Source organism: Nerophis lumbriciformis, linkage group LG19 (assembly GCF_033978685.3).
Source record: "Nerophis lumbriciformis linkage group LG19, RoL_Nlum_v2.1, whole genome shotgun sequence".
NCBI lineage: Eukaryota > Metazoa > Chordata > Actinopteri > Syngnathiformes > Syngnathidae > Nerophis > Nerophis lumbriciformis.
Genome location: NC_084566.2, coordinates 5,734,519 through 5,755,354, shown reverse-complemented (window position 1 = coordinate 5,755,354; position 20,836 = coordinate 5,734,519). Strand labels below are relative to the sequence as shown.

General features: G+C 39.7%; 1 protein-coding gene across 2 annotated transcripts in view; it reads left to right on the top strand.

The window, feature by feature from the left end:
* Window positions 1-20,836, top strand: part of gpc5c (glypican 5c) — a 348,645-nt gene that overhangs the window by 12,956 nt on the left and 314,853 nt on the right. The gene's annotated exons all lie outside the window — the stretch shown is intronic.

Sequence of the window (20,836 nt, the reverse complement as noted above, 5' to 3'; positions counted from 1 at the left end):
ATCTTTTCTTCTCTGTCTTTGTTGTTGTTGTTGTTTTTTTTAATCCAATTTGATTTTATTGTTGTGATTTTGTCCTTGAGTGCCCAGAAAGGCACCTTATAAATAAAATGTATTATTATTATTATAATGTTTATTTATATAGCCCTAAATCACAAGTGTCTCAAAGGGCTGCACAAGCCACAACGACATCCTCTGTTAAGATCCCACATCAGGGCAAGGAAAAACTCCACCCAATAGGACAATGAGAAACCTTGTAGAGGACCTCAGATGTGGGGACCCCCCCTAGGGCGACCGGTGCAATGGATGTCGAGTGGATCTAGCATAATATTGTGAGAGTCCAATCCATAGTGGATCTAACGTAATAGTGAGAGTCCAGTCCATAGTGGGGCCAGCAGGAGACCATCCCAAGCGGAGACAGGTCAGCAGCGCAGAGATGTCCCCAACCGATGCACAAGCGAGCGGTCCACCCCGGGTCCTGACTTTGGACGGCCAGCGCTTCATCCGTGGCCACCGAACCTGTGCCCCCCACTCCACGAAGGAGAGGGGGGGTAGAGCAGAAAAGAAAAGAAACGGCAGATCAACTGGTCTAAAAGGGGTGTCTATTTAAAGGCTAGAGTATACAAATGAGTTTTTAGATGGGACTTAAATGCTTCTACTGAGGTAGCATCTCTAACTGTACCTCTAATTCGACCATTCATACAATATATTACTTGAATTTGTTTCCACGTAAAGACCCCGTTTTTTAAGATGTGGTGGATTAAATTTCATGTAGGGGAACCCTTGTATCACTATATATTATTTGGCATATAAACGATAATAGAACCATTTAAAAACGGGTTGTAACGGCTGTCAATTTACTTGCTGACGTATGCGGTAACATATTTGTTTATTTCCACATGTATTGTTTTCTCAAAATGATTAATAGTGATTAGTAGGGATGGGTACCGAATCTGGTACTTTTTTGGCACAGGCCGAATCCAACCGGTTCTACCAGGCACCGATTCACGTAAAATTCAACGGTGCTATGTTTCCATACCATGGTTGCCAATGACGTCACTCTGGCCGCCCTCCAGACAGACTCACCATCACCTTACCACTTTGATGCATCCATCAGTACCTTTTCTGTCGCACTTATAGTTTAGGGCAGGAGTTGGAGCCTATCCTAGCTGACTTAGGGTAAAAAGGTCAATCACAGGGCGATATGGAATGGCCACGCCTTCACCACCGCTTGATTCCCCTTCGGGGTGATGGACAGCTGGCAGCGCTGTATAGCAGCAGTCGACCTCCAGGGAAGCCCCGGCCCCCTCTGTTGCGAGTTGTCGTGATTATATGTAACATGTTTATGTGTGCATGGCATGGAGGTTTTTTTCCCACTCCAGACTCGGCCCTCTTAGGAGTCCAGTCTAGATAGTATTTTTTTTACTCATCTTCTGCCCCAGCGTTTTACCTTTTTCACATCTTTTACGGGGCGCCTTTGGCGACCCATCAGCGTTCCTGTTCTGTAACCCTGTACACTGTGTTTGTCTAATCTTGAACAGGTTTGTGCTGAAAACATAGTTTCGTTGTACTTGTGCAATGACAATATAGTCCTATCCTATCCTATTGTGTGGGAATTGATCCCACATCAGCTGCACCTAATGTGAACCACTATCTCACCTTGACCCTCCATGTGGTCAATTATTTATCCTGGCATTATTTGTTGAATGCTTTCTGACATCTCCCCCTTAGTCACAGCTGATCAAACACTTTTTAATGTACATTTTGGGCTGCTTACTCTGCTTTATTTACACTTGCCTTTACAGAGGTTGTTTTGGGTCATGTCTTCAAAGTGGTTACCAGTGGAGGGGATGTTTGAGTGGGAGATTTGCTGCGTGTGTTTGTGTGCTACTCCGCTTCATTTCACAGATCAGACGCCAACAAAAGCAAGACTTGAAACTTGAAGTGGCAGAACTTCAGCTCCTTTTCACAGTGGGATGTTTGTATCGGGATACAGTACCGCGTTTCATTCATTTTTCATGAAATGTGCCAGGATTATGGCAACAGAGGGCATCAGATAGCTAACTGGAAATGGTCACATCCAGTGTAATAGTAAGCGTTTTATGTTGTTTGTTTGTAGCATGTTCAGATGCTGTACATTACTCTATGTAGTGTTGTCCTTCTTGTCAGAATTCTCACAGTGTACCAAAGGTGGCAATACTTCAAATTTAGGGAAGCATGTAAAGGACAAGCATCCGGACCTGACAAGAAGTTAAAAGAGCGACAATGGAGTTAACTAGCTCCCCTGTTGTGCCCATGCAGGGCTTAAAAGTGTGATGTGAAAACGCATTGCATTGTGGGTCTTGCTGGACTCTGAATAGTTTATATACATGGCTGGATGCAAGACTGTGCTAAAGTTAAATTTTTCTTTAACAAGTCCAAAACACGGTGCAAATGTGCGGCATCATTAAACTGCCACAATCGTGGCCATGATTGCTTCAGGAAAAAAACATGAGATTTTTCTCATTTCCAGCATGAGAGCAAAGCTGAAGAAAGTCGGGTTTTGAAGCTAATAAACAGACAGTGAATCAACGATCAAACATGACTTTTAACGCCATCACCTGGTACATGTTGGCGTGTTCACTGCATTTTCTAGAAAGTCTCTAGAAAGAGGTTCCGCAGCCTCCGTAGCAGAACCTCCAGGTTCTGTAACAGCTTCTTCCCTCAGGCCGTAAGACTCTTGAACCCATCATAATAATCCCCTCAATTCCCCCCAAAAATGGATTCACTCGTTGGAATATAAAGACAATATAACATACATCCATAAACGTGGATGCATATGCAAAAGTGCAATATATTTATCTGTACAGTAATCTATTTATTTATACCTGCACCTTATTGCTCTTTTATCCTGCACTACCATGAGCTAATGCAACAAAATTGTGTTCTTATCTGTACTGTAAAGTTCAGATTTGAATGACAATAAAATGGAAGTCCAAGTCAAAGTCTAACTTTTAGACTGGTAAGTTTGAATCAAAGCATGTTTTATACAGTTACACGCGTAGCATTTAGTAGGCTGTTAGCCAACAAACAACGGGGAGTGTTTTGTAAAAAAGCATGTTGTCTGCTTTCTTTTAGTCTTGGGTAAGCAAAAAAAAATGAATGAGTATTATTTTCAGAGCAGTAGCGCAGTGATCAAAGTATTTAAAAGTAACAATTGGCTTGTTTTTTGAGGACAACCTACTTATGAAATGAGGCCTTCCTCCATCTCAAACACATAAGTGATGAAAGCCGTAGATTATCCATCCATCCATTTTCTACCGCTTATTCCCTTTGGGGTCGCTGGAGCCTATCTCAGCAATTTAAATGGAGGACATATTGCTGGTATTCTGACCGAGACATTTCCCGGAAGTGAAAAGCAGTGGTGGTCTACCGAGCTAAGATGGCTGTTGTGCAGCAAGCAGCACGCAAACTATCTGAGTACAAAAGAGGTTAGATCCACTATGGACTGGACTCTCACAATATTATGTTAGATCCACTCTGGACTTGACTCTCACACTATTATGTTAGATCCACTATGGACTTGACTCTCACACTATTAACTAAATCCACTATGGACTGGACTCTCACTATCTCACGACGTGGCGAAGTTGGTAGAGTGGCCGTGCCAGCAATCGGAGGGTTGCTGGTTACTGGGGTTCAATCCCCACCTTCTACCATCCTAGTCACGTCCGTTGTGTCCTTGGGCAAGACACTTCACCCCTTGCTCCTAATGGCTGCTGGTTAGCGCCTTGCATGGCAGCTCCCGCCATCAGTGTGTGAATGTGTGTGTGAATGGGTGAATGTGGAAATAGTGTCAAAGCGCTTTGAGTACCTTGAAGGTAGAAAAGCACTATACAAGTATAACCCATTCATCATTATATCTTCCTGCAAAAAGCGGATACCAGCCAATATTCTAATTATGCAATGGAATAGTTCCCTATACTGTGTCTCAAGAAGATTTGTCGAGTGATATCAAGGATTATACGTCGGTCACGTCCCCAGACATATCGAACTATTGTGCCATTACGCCATTCTACAAACTCTTGCATTCTTCGACTCTGCTCCCTTGGACTGGAGTGTGAACTGCATGCTGTTCTTGTTGTTGTTTCCTAAAATTTTGCACTCTTCCACCATTTTTGACTACCTTTTGAGGAACTCTGAAGAAACGTTCATCCTTTTCGCCATTTGAACAATTCATACAGCTAAAAACAACACCAGCATCGGGCATTTTTTCTTTGAGAAAGGCGAAACGGTGACTAGTACCCATTGAGAACAGAGCTAGCTTGACCACCACACATATTTAATGGCGGGACGTGAGCCGGACATGACGTCAGTAAAATCCAAGAAATTGGCCTTAACAGACTTTGTATTCTGAAAGTCTTGACCACTATAAAAACTGACTCCGTTGACAAAATATTGACAAGTTTGGCTTCAACAATAGCGGCAGCTTTATCGAATCTCTTGTCCATTGGACGAGCTCATATGGATCACTTCCACCAAACGTATTTTTTTTAGCTAGCAAGCCTTCGTAACATGTACAGTTTGTCTCGATGTGGTCCCTTTATTTTTTATTTCGTACGATTCATTTTAATCCAGTTTGCTGCTCTCTGTCACATTACCGCGGGAACAGTACAGTCTTTTACACAAAACTTACATCCAGCAAAAATAGTTACCCAGCACCCACAATGCATTGCTATTCGATCCCCATAGATAAATAGACGCTGCATTGAGCTGATTGATCCCACGTAGTGTAAACTAATACAAGTGAATTGACTGAATTTTGTATCAAATTCCTACAATTTGTGTTACATCTTTAACAATGTGTGTTTTGCTCGATACATGTGTCATCTGTGTAGTTTTTAGCCAGGGTATTGCTTTTAGTACATACTTGCCAACCTTGAGACCTCCGATTTCGGGAGGTGGTCAGGGGGCGTGGTTAAGAGGGGAGGAGTATATTTACAGCTAGAATTCACCAAGTCAAGTATTTCATATATATATATATATATATATATATATATATATATATATATATATATATATATATATGTAAGATACACTTGACTTTCAGTGAATTCTAGCTATATATATATATATATATATATATATATATATATATATATATATATATATAAGAGAAATACTTGAATTTCAGTGTTCATTTATTTACACATATACACACACATAACACTCATCTACTCATTGTTGAGTTAAGGGTTGAATTGTCCATCCTTGTCCTATTCTCTGTCACTATTTTTCTAACCATGCTGAACACCCTCTCTGATGATGCATTCTGCTTCGTCTCCTTGTTGTGTGCGCAGTTGTGCACTGCACTCTCTAAAAGCTGTAGATGTTATTGTCACATATGCATGTACAGTAGATGGCAGTACTGTCCTGTTTAAGAGTGTCACAACATTGCTGTTTACGGCAGACGAAATGCTTTACGGTAGACGGAAACGTGACTGCTGTTGTTGTGTGTTGTTACCGCGCTGGGAGGACGTTAATGAAACTGCCTAACAATAAACCCACATAAGAAACCAAGAACTCGCCCTCCATCATTCTACAGTTATAACGTGATTGGGCAGGCACGCTGTTATATTGTGGGAAAGCGGACGTGAAAACAGGCTGTCGACACGTCACTCAGGTCCACCTGAATTTCGGGAGATTTTCGGGAGAAAATTTGTCCCGGGAGGTTTTCGGGAGAGGCGCTGAATTTTGGGAGTCTCCCGGAAAATCCGGGAGGGTTGGCAAGTATGTTTTAGTATATATTAATTATTGCATTTGTCTTAAAGCATAGACCAAGAGTGGTGACCATAAATCATGAAGCATTTAATACAACATCAATTAAATTTCATATTCTATTTAAACCTAATCCTAGAATATGGTATGCTCTATGTAAAATGAACAAGAAAATCCCAGTTGGTTTAATGCCTTTTAATTTTAATTAAACTGTTTTAAATGCGTTCTTTGAGTGCGATAGGAAGCAGATGTTTAACATATCATAATATTTTCTGTTAAAATAAAGCCAACAATTACATTTTTTATGGTCCCCTTTATTTTGAAAAGTATCAAAGTATCAAAGTATCGTAATACATATTGGTACCGCTACTGATAGTAAAATGTTGGTACGGGGACAACACTGCAACAAACTTATTTAAACTTTAAAATAATTTGGAACCCAACAACCAAACAATAACTATTCTCAGGGCTTTCAATCAATCAACTGGACTCTTCAGTTGGTCTCAAAAGCTATTTGTCTCTCATTCGACACAATTTCTAAGAGAAAATGAACATTCCAGTTGTGATCGATTGAATCCCCGAGAACATCCATAAATGAGTACCAAGATAATTGTAATGCACAGAGTCAAGGATGGTGTTGGTAGTGTCATGGTCTTGGTGGGTACATGAGTGCTGTATATTTATCAATACCTTCCTCATTCATGCTAAACACTCACTACACAGTATGGTCATGGTATTGAAATATTATCAATATCAAAAGTTTGACTAAAGAACGCATGAAATGTGTCCTAAATTGTGTGATTCCTTCAGCACTTAACCAGTGGTCGAAACAGTTTGACCGAAAATGTCTTTCCAGAAAGTGAGTAGAGTATTTGGTTTTCAAAAATTCCCCATTAAATTTATCGCCACAGACGCCCAAGATGGTCGCTGACGTGCGTTGCTTATCCTGAGATTTGGAAAAGTTATATACTACTTCTGCGCCCTGGTACGCAGCCAAGCACCACATAGTGAGATTAGGTCATAAAGCCTCTTGGAAGGCAGACGCCCAGCAGTGCTGTTCAGACAACGACGCTGCAGTTGGCTTCTTGGATACCATCCTCAGACACGATCAAGTTATTTTACAGCTCTTTTCAAACACCCTCTTAATGCTGGGCTTATCTGATTATGTGCTTGGTACAGGCAGAAAGCATATATTTATTTATTCATACAATCACCATTCTCTAGTTTAGTGACGAATGGCGTGAAGGAGAAAGTGTTGGCAGTCATATGTTAATAGCATGGAAATGGGAAGGCTGTGTGTTATCACATCATTAGTCAGTTAGAGCATCAAAAGCTTTGGCAAGCTCTCAAAGCGAAACGTGGCCTTTGATTGGCTATAGATACTGTATTTGGATTCCCCTTTTAACTTGGCCTTCCTTGCTGAGAGAGCAAACACATGGAGGACACGTCCTACTCCATGCAGACAAAAATCACAGAGCATCTGTGTTTTCCCAACTCCTGACTTCAATAAAACGCAACATTCCCCAGCAGAGCATGCGAACTTTAGACTGAGTCACAAAGCCTAGTAGGCACCAGCTTTTTGTCCGCCGCCCCAACCTTGCCAGCATCGCATCAGTCCGAAGCTGATTATGATGTCTGAGTCGGTCTCCCACCTCTCTTGTTGGATTTCAGGCAATGTAAATAATTCCAATCTTATGTTTGAAAAACGAAATACAGTTGTCGAGAGCTTCAATGAAATGTTCATCTTTAAGAGTTGTTTGTGTGGGAGGGTTGAGTAGATGCCAGCAAAATAATCTTTGCTGGGATCTCAACACCTCTGATTTAATGCCTGTTAATCGTGTCTCTATCAGTCCGCCCATCAGTCCTCCTGCTTTGCCCTCTTAGCGCGCTCTGTCTGACCCCTTGTCTTTGGAATGGCTTTTAGACCATGTGCCAGTAGTCCTTGACAGCTGCTGCAGCCTTTGGTCTGGCATAGCAAAACACCTCAGTTTACTTTTAAGGTTGTCCAGAAAATGCAGGTATGCTGCAAAGACCTCTTTGAGGTGTGTTTTTATTTGGCACAAACAAGCCCAAGCCCAGCACCATGTGTAAATGCATTCGTCTCCTGTATGCTTACTGGATCAGACAGGTTAAAAGGGAACTGGCTATCCTGAGTTAGGATAACCTTTAATTGGCTGTTTTCTTACAATGTTTTTCTTGTTCTCATGTGAAATATCAAAATAACAGCGGCAGGATACTCAAACCCTCCTCTTGATCCCTGTGAAACCACATTAAAGAGAAGTGGCCTGCATGTAATTTTTTAATTGGGCCTAAAAACTTGTGAAAACTACCCTCTCAGCGGTATTTACCTCAACTACTGTGGTGTGGCATATTGCACATGGCATGTGAGCAAGTGTCGCAAGTACAGTTGTGACTTGTGCACTGAAGGGCACTGAGCTGTAGCTGAATGGATTGTGACTAACAAACCAAGACCCCTGAGCTGTGGCTTTAATACGGCAAATTACTCCAGAGGTATTTGTCACCTGAGGACGATTAGAGGAATTAGAATTCGGAGTTGACATCGAGTCTCAATAGTCAAGTCTATGTAAGGTTTGGGAAGGAAGAATATATACTTATACTAACAACACATTTACTTCATTCAGGTAATTTAAGATTTTAAAAGTGGAGTATGTAGACCGATGCAGGCAATATTGCTTGTTGAAATCATAATAATGAAGTCACCTAAATCATATAAGAAAATGTCATGTCAAGAGTATTAAAGAGTGTCAACTGGGGAAATATAAAATCCCTAAGAAGTTTAAATTTAGGGATTTGTATTAAGAGACTTCGAGACTGCGAATCACAGTTTAATGTTATGTTTTGGTACTGGGGTCCGGTCCACAAATATTTAAAAAAAAAAATTAAATGGGGTGCACCTTGGTGTGATTCACTTTGCGTTTACACTGGTACTTTGGCTGTAGGACCAAAGGCTGCACAGTAAAGAACATACGTCATCTAGAAAAGGAACTCTTGAGAGCTCAGACCTCCACCAGCCCAATTGGTACAGAATCCTTTATACAAATCCTGACTCCAGACAGGTATTTGGATCCCTCCTTCAAAACATAATCATTTATTCCTTATCCCATTTCTGACATTAAATCAAACTCTTCCCATAACTGTTTAGGCCATGTAGCCAACTAACTGACTAACAGTCACACCCTCGGGATTACGCATACCTCTGAGTAGAGGTAACAATATCAAATTGGGCAGCTTTCATGACACATTACGTAATGTAACATGGTTATCATATTTTCTACGATATTTACCAGTTTATATTCCACTAACATCTTGTAAAATGTACTTTAAAATAGCACCTTTGTCACACACAGAGGAAGAGAATCACTTCAACATTCTTTTATTTTACGTGTTTGTCCTTTCTTTTGTCTTTATTATTTTGCTGACATTTTAATCAATCAATCAATCAAAGTTTATTTATACAGCCCTAAATCCCGAGTGTCTCAAAGGGCTGCACAAGCCACAACGACATCAGGGAAAGAAAAACTCGAGCTAATGGGATACAATGAGGAACCTTTAGACTGGTCCGTGTCTTTGGTTCAAATAGCAATTACATAGCAATCACAGTTGACCTCAAGTGAACCAAACCACACCAGCATTCAATTGCAAGCAGGCTGAGTCCAGTCTCTCAAGGGGTCTTGGTCCACTTGTTTGTTGCACACCAAGACTGACCAAATAATTTGCACCCTTACATAGTAGGAGGCTATTATTTATTTTAGAACAACTTGTAAAAACTTTGAACATTTCATTTTAGCCAAAGGTAAGCAGATGAGAAAATCCTTTTAATATTCATACCATAAATTCAAGCTAATAGGACGTGGATTGGTGAGGCCTTTAAACCGAGGCCATGACCCTGCCGAAGATAGATTACAGCTGATCTGATGGAAAACAAGCCTGCTGATGAATTTGACGAACCAGAATGCTCCTGTCAACTCCGACTGCAATGACTCTTCCCCAATTCTCCGTGCTGTGTCAAACCTTCCAAAGACTCAGTGGTTCCTAAGCTACGGTAAACACAGGCTGTTAATGACTCCCTCAACTCCCCGCCCCGCCAAAAAAGTGCGCAGGTATATTTGTCACAGTCAGACGGTTCTGACTACTTCACGAGCCAAATTGTTTGGCAGTATCACTTACTCCATCCGGCGACTCGCAAGGGACAACCAGGCCAGTCTGGATTACACTGTGAGTCCCCAGCATATTCATTTCGTATCAGAGAGATAACACACCAACACCACGGAAAGTGGGAGGGCGATTACTCACGATGACCTCACAATAATGCTCATGGAACTCAAGTAGCTTTACACTATTTGTTGTGTCGTGGCATCAAGTTCACAGTCCGACATGGAATGGCTCATTTTTAGAGATATTGTAAAGGCAAGGAATAACAACAGTGTGTCACTTTCCATTAATTTTTTGTTCCACCCAAAAATGTATTAGGTACACAAAATACTAGGTGTTAAGTCATCATTATTTTATTATTTGGTAGTTATGTATCATCTAATCACAATATTTATTTTAGTTTTATCTACATTGGTACCTCAATTTACGAGTACCTTCATTTACGAGTAATTTGAGATAAAAGCTTTCTCTGAGCTTTTTGCTCTGCTTTAAAGGGGAACTGCATTTTTTGGGGAATTTTGCTTAGCATTTATAATCCCTATGTAAGACAAGAACACATGTACATTTATTTTTTATTTATTTAAATGCATTTTAAGTAGGGATGTCCGATAATGGCTTTTTTGCCCATATCCGATTTTCCGATATTGTCCAAATCTTAATTACCGATACCAATATCAACCGATACCGATATATATAGTCGTGGAATTAACACATTATTATGCCTAATTTTGTTGTGATGCCCCGCTGGATGCTTTAAACAATGTAACAAGATTTTCCAAAATAAATCAACTCAAGTTATGGAAAAAAGTGCCAACATGGCACTGCTATATTTATTATTTAAGTCACAAAGTGCATTATTTTTTTAACATGCCTCAAAACAGCAGCTTGGAATGTGGGACATACTCTCCTTGAAATAATCCTGCTACCCACAATGGGAAACACTGTACTTTGACTTTCACAAAGTGCATTTAAAAATTTTTTTTAATCATGCCTCAAAACAACAGCTACAAAAACAATGAAGGCACACAGCTTCAGTCCAAAGTATACTATAAACGGGGCTCAATCTGCCCTGTTCTTAACGTATTCTTATGAGTAACAAAAATGTGAAAATAAAAACAAGAAAGGCACAAAAAGTAAAAACTGCTTCAGTCTAGACTAGTAGATAACACAGCCATCCTTTAAAGTGCATGAACATTGATAAAACGGCTTCAGTCTAGACTAGTAGAAAACACAGCCATCCTTTAAAGTGCTTGAACATTAATAAAACTGCTTCAGTCTAGACTAGTAGAAAACACAGCCATCCTTTAAAGTGCATGAACATTAATAAAACTGCTTCAGTCTAGACTAGTAGAAAACACAGCCATCCTTTAAAGTGCATGGGGAAAAAAGGCACAAAACAAATAAAACAGCTTCACTCAGTCCAGACTATTAGTCTATTTGTGCAACAGATGAAGCTCAAAGAGTGGGCTAATTATTTTTCTCCTAGTCATCACGTGTGAGAGGTAGACTTTTCTGAATGAAAACAAGCATCTGCAAGGGGTTCTGGGTATTTGTTCTGTTGTGTTTATGTTGTGTTACGGTGCGGATGTTCTGCCGAAATATGTTTGTCGTTCTTGTTTGGTGTGGGTTCACAGTGTGGCGCATATTTGTAACAGTGTTAAAGTTGTTTATACGGCCACCCTCAGTGTGACCTGTATGGCTATTGATCAAGTATGCTTGCATTTGCGAGTGTCAAGCCGTAGATATTATGTGACTGGGCCAGTCACATACAATTGAAGGATTAATTGGCACTCTGTACATCTTCCTGCGCCCTCGTACACAGCGGCGTTTTAGAAAGTCACAAATTTTACTTTTGGAAACCAATACCGATAATCTCCATTTACATCTCGTGACCTGAAGATTATCCAAGTATTAGCGATATTGGTGTTATAAGCACTAAGGCTGACAAACTATTTTTAGCCATGCCGTGATCACAGAGAGCTAACTAGCTTATGCTGCTATATTGACATATTGAGCCGGTGAGCTGCTGCATTGGTTCTGAGTTGGTGAAAATTAATTCTATATTATAAATCAGGCCTCTCACCTGTACAGTAGAAGGTTGTTGCCATACATTGAGAAGTTTGTTAACTTTGACATTCAACATAGACCCAAAAGTTGCGAGAAACACACAAAAAGACGCTCGTTTGTGACACTGTGTTTGGTTTTATTCCTTCATGAGGATTATGCTAAACGATCCATTGTTTTATTATGTTTGTAATGTGTATTTCTAATTTGGCAATACTGCTGCATGATGCTTCGTCAGTGTTTCACTGAAGCTTATTCTGTTTAGCACACACCTTCTAAAATTGTGTATATTCAGGCTTAAAATATAATGTTCTGGATCATCATTTGTCCCAAAGTAATCGTTCTTGGCTTTCACAAAGTCTGCATGATTCGTAGTTGATGTTGTTGTTGAAGAGAAAAGCGAATGTTGTGATGCGTTTGTGAAATGAATACGCAGCCGTGTGCTTGAACTGACCAAGTACGAAAATATTACATGTTATTATGACTGTGCCTGTTACTACATTGCGTATATACTTACAGCGTGTATATAAAATGTTGGGGATGGTTTCTTAGAGCGATTTATAGGCGGAATAGAGCGACTTCAATTGGCTCTATTGTTAGCTGACTTTTGCTAGCGTTTGAGTTAGAATGCGTTAAAAAAAAGAAAAACATACGCGTTCTTGTCTTGCATAAGGGTTGGGAATGATAGGAAAAATTGCAGAAAAAAAGTGCAGTTTCCAGTTAAAGGCCTACTGAAATGCGATTTTCTTATTTAAACGGGGATAGCAGGTCCATTCTATGTGTCATACTTGATCATTTCGCGATATTGCCATATTTTTGCTGAAAGGATTTAGTAGAGAACATCGACGATAAAGTTCGCAACTTTTGGTTGCTGATAAAAAAGCCTTGCCTGTACCGGAAGTAGCAGACGATATGCGCGTGACGTCACAGGTTGTGGAGCTCCTCACATCCGCACATCCGATTGTTTACAATCATGGCCACCAGCAGCGAGAGCGATTCGGACCGAGAGAGCGACAATTTCCCCATTAATTTGAGCGAGGATGAAAGATTTGTGGATGAGGAAAGTGAGAGTGAAGGACTAGAGGGCAGTGGGAGCGATTCAGATAGGGAAGATGCTGTGAGAGGCGGGTGGGACCTGATATTCAGCTGAGAATGACTAAAACAGTAAATAAACACAAGACATATATATACTCTATTAGCCACAACACAACCAGGCTTAGATTTAATATGCCACAAATTAATCCCGCATAACAAACACCTCCTCCCTCCCGTCCATATAACCCACCAATACAACTCAAACACCTGCACAACACACTCAATCCCACAGCCCAAAGTACCGTTCACCTCCCCAAAGTTCATACAGCACATATATTTCCCCAAAGTCCCCAAAGTTACGTACGTGACATGCACATAGCGTCACGCACGTACGGGCAAGCGATCGAATGTTTGGAAGCTGCAGCTGCATGCGTACTCACGGTAGCGTGTCTGCGTATCCAACTCAAAGTCCTCCTGATAAGAGTCTCTGTTGTCCCAGTTCTCCACAGGCCAATGGTAAAGCTTTACTGTCATCTTTCGGGAATGTAAACAATGAAACACCGGCTGTGTTTGTGTTGCTGAAATCGGCCGTAATACACCGCTTCCCACCTACAGTTTTCTTCTTTGCTGTCTCCATTGTTCATTGAACAAATTGCAAAAGATTCACCAACACAGATGTCCAGAATACTGTGGAATTTTGCGATGAAAACAGACGACTTAATAGCTGGCCACCATGCTGTCCCAAAATGTCCTCTACAATCCGTGACGTCACGCGCTGACGTCATCATACCGAGACGTTTTCAGCAGGATATTTCGCGCGAAATTTAAAATTGCACTTTAGTAAGCTAACCCGGCCGTATTGGCATGTGTTGCAATGTTAAGATTTCATCATTGATATATAAACTATCAGACTGCGTGGTCGGTAGTAGTGGGTTTCAGTAAGCCTTTAAGTTTGCTAGCATTGTTTGAGTTATGAGCCCATCCCTGTGCGGGGTGAAGTAGTATTTGTCACAGGGTTGTGCCGTTTGAGCATTAAAGAGTTGATGTTGCTGTTCCTGCTCTGTCTACACAAGAAACACAGTTTTGATGAGATAGCTGACATGTGCGTTTGAGCGCTACTTAGAGATCGACACAATCCTGCCCTCCAACACCGGAACTCAAAAAGGTAGTGCGAAGGAGAGAGAAAGCAAGTCAGCCCAGTCGTAGAGTCAGTCCACATCCCAAGAGTCCCGCAGCCAGTGTCAGAGGCATGCAGCTCAAAACGTCTAAGCGACGGACATTTAACCATAAAAATATTGAGAAGCTGCAGATGTTGTTTCAATTTGTCTGACTCAACTAACTGGACGGTGGATCCTTACCTTCGGTATACAGACATACATCCCTTGGTGTAAACACACTTAACCAGTCGTTCCGTCAAATACATCTGTGTGCAACATAAACACCTATTTTCTAGTTCCTATTGTTAGAAATAGCTTGTAGGAAACACTTACTCTGTTTCCCAGAGTAAATTCTGAACAATATTGTTTCTAGGGATGTAACAATAAACGGTAATAATGATACGCGTGGTAAAACTCCCGACAGTTAGTATTACCGTATTGTGTTAAAATGATTAAAAAAAACTGTGATTAATAACCACACTTTGATAAACTTATAGACCGACTAACGTTAGCTTGCTAGCGAGCTGAAATGCTAACATGAACACAGGAGACATTAACGTCGTTCCCCATTGAGAAACATCATACCCCACTCTAAACCTGTATGAACACATTACTGTCCGAACCACTAAGATATTCACGTTAAACATTAAAACTGTGCTGTTTTAGCACAAAGTGTTCGATCTCTACTCGACAGCGTCGAATCGAAACAGACGGATGAGAGGAAGTGAGCTCACGTGATGTCACATAAACCCAAAGTGAAAAAAAGTAATCACCCAATGTGCATTTATTTGAAAAAAAAAAATTCTAAAATATTTACAAATTAAAATGGAAAAAGGTAAACATATTTAAACACACAAATGAAAATAATATGGCTTTTAAGAAGCCAGAACAATATTTAATGCTTCTTCTGCCAAGAAGGTATGTTGTGCGTCAATTTATTTGTTATTTAAAAAAGATAAATAAATGCTTGGTTAAAAGTAGAGATGTCCGATATCGGCCGGCCGATATTATCGGCCGATAAATGCGTTAAAATGTAATATAGGAAAGTATCTATCGTTTTTTTTATTATCGGTATCGTTTTTAATTTTTTAATTTATTTTTTATTAAATCAACATAAAAAACACAAGATACACTTACAATTAGTGCACCAACCCAAAAAACCTCCCTCCCCCATTTACACTCATTCACACTCATTCACACAAAAGGGTTGTTTCTTTCTGTTATTAATATTCTGGTTCCTACATTATATATCAATATATATCAATACCGTCTGCAAGGGATACAGTCCGTAAGCACACATGATTGTGCATGCTGCTGGTCCACTAATAGTACTAACCTTTAACAGTTAATTTTACTAATTTTCATTAATTACTAGTTTCAATGTAACTGTTTTTATATTGTTTTACTTTCTTTTTTATTCAAGAAAATGTTTTTAATTTATTTATCTTATTTTATTTAATTAATTTTTTTTATAAGTACCTTATCTTCACCATACCTGGTTGTCCAAATTAAGCATAATGTGTTCATTCCACGACTGTATATATCGGTTGATATCCGTATCGGTTGATATCGGTATCGGTAATTAAAGAGTTGGACAATATCGGAATATCGGATATCGGCAAAAAGCCATTATCGGACATCCCTAGTTAAAAGACTTCAGTGTGTGTATAAGTAACTTTTGAGCACATTCAACAATATCGCGATGATGAGGATCACTGATCATTTTAGTCACAGTAACAGTTATATGAAATGTTGATATCATTACATCCCTACCTATTACTTTATTTCTTAAAACTAATGTAGTTGTTTATCTTTTCTATCTGTATCTATATTTCTTATCTAAAATTTAGTTTTTCCTTTTAAAAGGCATGTTAAAATTGTGGTGCTTCAGGAGAGCCAAGCACCTTTCAAACTGACTTCAGTTTTATTTTATGGGCGGGGCAAATTTGAAATACAAGTGGTCGTGGATGTTGACCAATATTCTTTGTAATATCAGTTTTGATTGATTATTCATTCTTTTTTGATTTTTTATTATTGGATGAAGGTATTGTTTATCATACAGCATATTGTGCTTATTGAGTTGATTCAATGGTTCTGTTTTAAGTTAAAAGTACCAATGATTGCCACACACACAATAGGTGTGGTGAGATTATTCTCTGCATTCGACCCATCACCCTCACCCCCTAGGAGGTGAGGGGAGCAGTGAGCAGCATTTTGGCTGCGCCTGGGAATCATTTTGGTGATTCAACCCCCAATTCCAACCCTTGATGCTGAGTGCCAAGCAGGGAGGTAACGGGCCCCATTTTTTATAGTCTTTGGTATGACTCGGCCGTTCTTTACTGCTGTACAGTTTGTCTACAAATTCTTGTTGACCTCGCTGTCACACCCTGCCTCGGGTGAAGGTAATGCAACCTTTGTAAAGCGGACTTTCAAACCAAGGATGGCAAGGCACGCAGTTGTAGACAGTTTACAAACATTTATTTAAACCCGACAGTGTCAAAGGTGAACTGCAATCAACAGGAGACCAAACAGCAACATCTCAGTAGATGTTTGGTGATGCATGGAGACCTGGGGCCGTATTTATCAAGCGTCTTAGAATTACTCCTAAGAAGTCTGCTAAGAGTTGACTTAAGAGTAAAGAAATTCTTCGCTGAAAGCTGCACTTAAAAGTTAGTTATCAAGCGTCTTACTCACACTTTCAGCGAAGTGTAGGACTGAATCTTAAGTGTCACACTCAGAGCTGAATTACGACATTACTATGTGCCGTAAACGGAATTTTAGGTGACGTCATTTCTGTGTCTATAGAAATGATCAATCACGGAAGGGAATCCCTTGTCTAAGAATAAAGAAATATCTTAGAAATATTTAAGTGGACAAAGGGAGTGTATATTTTGACAATAAACTACAAAATAATACAAAACAAACAAACAATATTGGCAATGAATCAAAAATAAATGTTTCCTTTTCTTTCCAATTCATTAGTTAGGCAACTAATTTGAAACTGGTGTGGGTGGCTCTATATATACTAGCCCACTGCAGCCACATGCAGAAATCAACATGGAATCGAAAAGAAAACCAAACTGGCGAGAGGAGGAGAGACACTGTTGTTAGTAGAGCTTCCGCTCCCTGAAAGTTCGCGCACGTCTCTCTCGCCTCAGTGCCATCCACCAGCTGGCAACTCCTAACCACTTAGGACCAATGTTCCCTCTAATTGTTCATGTGTGTGAGCAAACACAAAAACTCCCTGAGCATTCAGTGGAGCACATGTGAGCAACATCACACGTGGCAATACCAGCAGCACACCTGTCTCAAACCAATCTTTTATTATAACACTCAAATGAGAGGAGTCATTTTCATGAGATTATTTTGTAATATTAGTGATTTGGCCCACTTGTAATGAAAATAAAAGAAATCTTGTTTTTCATAAGCTATGGATTAGTATTGTACAATATGTCTGGGTGGGGGTCCTGCTTTGGAAATCATTTGTACCCCTTTCAGAGATCACATTTAGTTCCCCTTAAACATTCTCATGTTGCACAATGAAATGTAAACATAGGATGAAGTGTGCATTCCTGTAACTTTCTCTAGTAACAGCATTCCATGATTAATATCAATAAATTAACATTAATAATAAATGACAGTAGAATAAGCACACGTATGACTGAGGAGTCATAGTGTAACTTTGTGTGGTGTTTCAGTAGTCCGACTTTTTGTGTGGCCATAAACGCACCAGTGGCTTAGTGCTATGCGTGTTGGTGACAGATGACAAGTTGCTTTTGGCCTGGTTTGTACGGCAGACAATGACTAGTTTTTCCAGATAGAAGTTTTTTACTCATGTTTTTGGTGTGGTTATGGCCGAATATAAACAGCTTTGCTCAATAAAGTGATCGATATAATTCCTGTCCTCGAAGACGTTACAATAATTGAACGGTGTTGACGAACACCGTTAAAGCTGATTGTTGTCACTGTCACTCAGAGTTGCATTGCAAAATTACACAGAATAAATGTGTTTATTTTGTTTAGAATTCAGATGGGTTTGATTTGGTGCGCGGCATATATTTGCTGTGCGCAGAGGACGCTTGAGCAGTGCGCAATTGCACAGGTGCGCACCTTAGAGGGAACGTTGCTTAGGACACCTCTGAAGGTCTCTTAAATATCGTGGAGAGTAGGAGTGGTTCTTAGACTTAAGAAAGTTGATAAATAGCTTTTATTCTTAAGTTTGAGAGTAGGACTAAATTTTGCAAATTCTCAGGACTTAAGTGTAAAATGGCACTCTAAGACGCTTGATAAATACGGCCCCTGAGCTCCTCTCAGGACAGAGAACCTCCTCTTTCTTTCTTTCTTTCTTTCTTTCTTTCTTTCTTTAGTTTATTTTGAACATGAACACACTTACAGCATAATACATCACACAATTTCACATCATTTCATTTTACATCATGCCCGAAAAGGAGTAGGAAGAAGCAAAGCTTATTTAATCCTACCCCTTTCCCACTTCAGAGCGTTTACAAATATATAGAATCATTTACTGACCTTTTTATATAATAAAATAACATCTATGAATTAGTATACACAACAGTTTTGTAATATTTAATTAATTAATTCAGTCATTATTAACATACTGAGATGAATATCTTATTTCCAATAGGGTTGGAAATATTTCTCATAATTCTTCTTCTTTGTACTTTGTAAGCACTATTATTTTGAACAACCTCTTAAACTGGATCATATGAGTACAATTTTTAACTTCTTTACTTAATCCATTCCATAATTTAATTCCACATACTGATATGCTAAACGTTCTAAGTGTTGTACATGCATGTAAATGTTTTAAATTATTTTTTCCTCTAAGGTTATATTTTTCCTCTTTAGTTGAGAAGAATTGTTGTACATTCTTTGGTAGCAGGTTGTAGTTTGCTTTGTACATCATTTTAGCTGTTTGCAATTTTACCAAATCACCAAACTTTAATATTTTTGACTCAATAAATAAAGGGTTTGTATGTTCTCTATATCCAACATTATGTATTATACTAACTGATCTTTTTTGTAACACGGTTAGCGAATGTAGCGCACATTTGTAGTTATTTCCCCATATTTCTGCACAATAACTCAGATATGGTAATACTAGCGAGCAGTAGAGAATATGAAGTGATTTTTGGCCCAGGACGTATTTTGCTTTATTCATTATTGAAATGTTTTTTGCCACCTTATGTTGTATGTTTTGTAGATGAGATTTCCAGTTCATTTGATCATCTGGGACGGCGTGGCGCAGTGGAAGAGTGGCCGTGCGCAACCCGACGGTCACTGGTTCAATCCCCACCTAGTACCAACCTCGTCATGTCCGTTGTGTCCTGAGCAAGACACTTCACCCTTGCTCCTGATGGGTGCTGGTTAGCGCCTTGCATGGCAGCTCGCTCCATCAGTGTGTGAATGTGTGTAAATGTGGAAGTAGTGTCAAAGCGCTTTGAGTACCTTGAAGGTAGAAAAGCGCTATACAAGTACAACCCATTTACCATCTATTAAAGGGGAACATTATCACAATTTCAGAAGGTTTAAAACCATTAAAAATCAGTTCCCAGTGGCTTATTTTATTTTTCGAAGTTTTTTTCAAAATTTTACCCATCACGCAATATCCCTAAAAAAAAAGCTTCAAAGTGCCTGATTTTAACCATCGTTATATACACCCGTCCATTTTCCTGTGACGTCACATAGTGATGCCAATACAAACAAACATGGCGGATAGAACAGCAAGGTATAGCGACATTAGCTTGGATTCAGACTCGGATTTCAGCGGCTTAAGCGATTCAACAGATTACGCATGTATTGAAACGGATGGTTGTAGTGTGGAGGCAGGTAGCGAAAACGAAATTGAAGAAGAAATTGAAGCTATTGAGCCATATCGGTTTGAACCGTATGCAAGCGAAACCGACGAAAACGACATGACAGCCAGCGACAGGGGAGAAAGCGAGGACGAATTCGGCGATCGCCTTCTAACCAACGATTGGTATGTGTTTGTTTGGCATTAAAGGAAACTAACGACTACGAACTAGGTTTACAGCATATTAAATACATTTGGCAACAACATGCAATTTGAGAGTGCAGACAGCCCAGTTTTCATCAATTAATATATTCTGTAGACATACCCTCATCCGCTCTCTTTTCCTGGGGGTCTGGCGGCAGATTTCTTTGACTTTATCGTTGGAAATGCATCTGCTTTGAGTGTCGCAGGATATCCACACATTCTTGCCATCTCTGTCGTAGCATAGCTTTCGTCGGTAAAGTGTGCGGAACAAATGTCCAATTTCTTGCCACTTTCGCAACTTTGGGCCACTGGTGCAACTTGAATCCGTCCCTGTTCGTGTTGTTACACCCTCCGACAACACACCGACGAGGCATGATGTCTCCAAGGTACGGAAAACAGTCGAAAAAACGGAAAATAACAGACCCGGTGTTTGTAATGTGTTTGAGAAAATGGCGGATTGCTTCCCGATGTGACGTCACGTTGTGACGTCATCGCTCCGAGAGCGAATAATAGAAAGGCGTTTAATTCGCCAAAATTCACCCATTTAGAGTTCGGAAATAGGTTAAAAAAAAATATGGTCTTTTTTCTGCAACATCAAGGTATATATTGACGCTTACATAGGTCTGGTGATAAT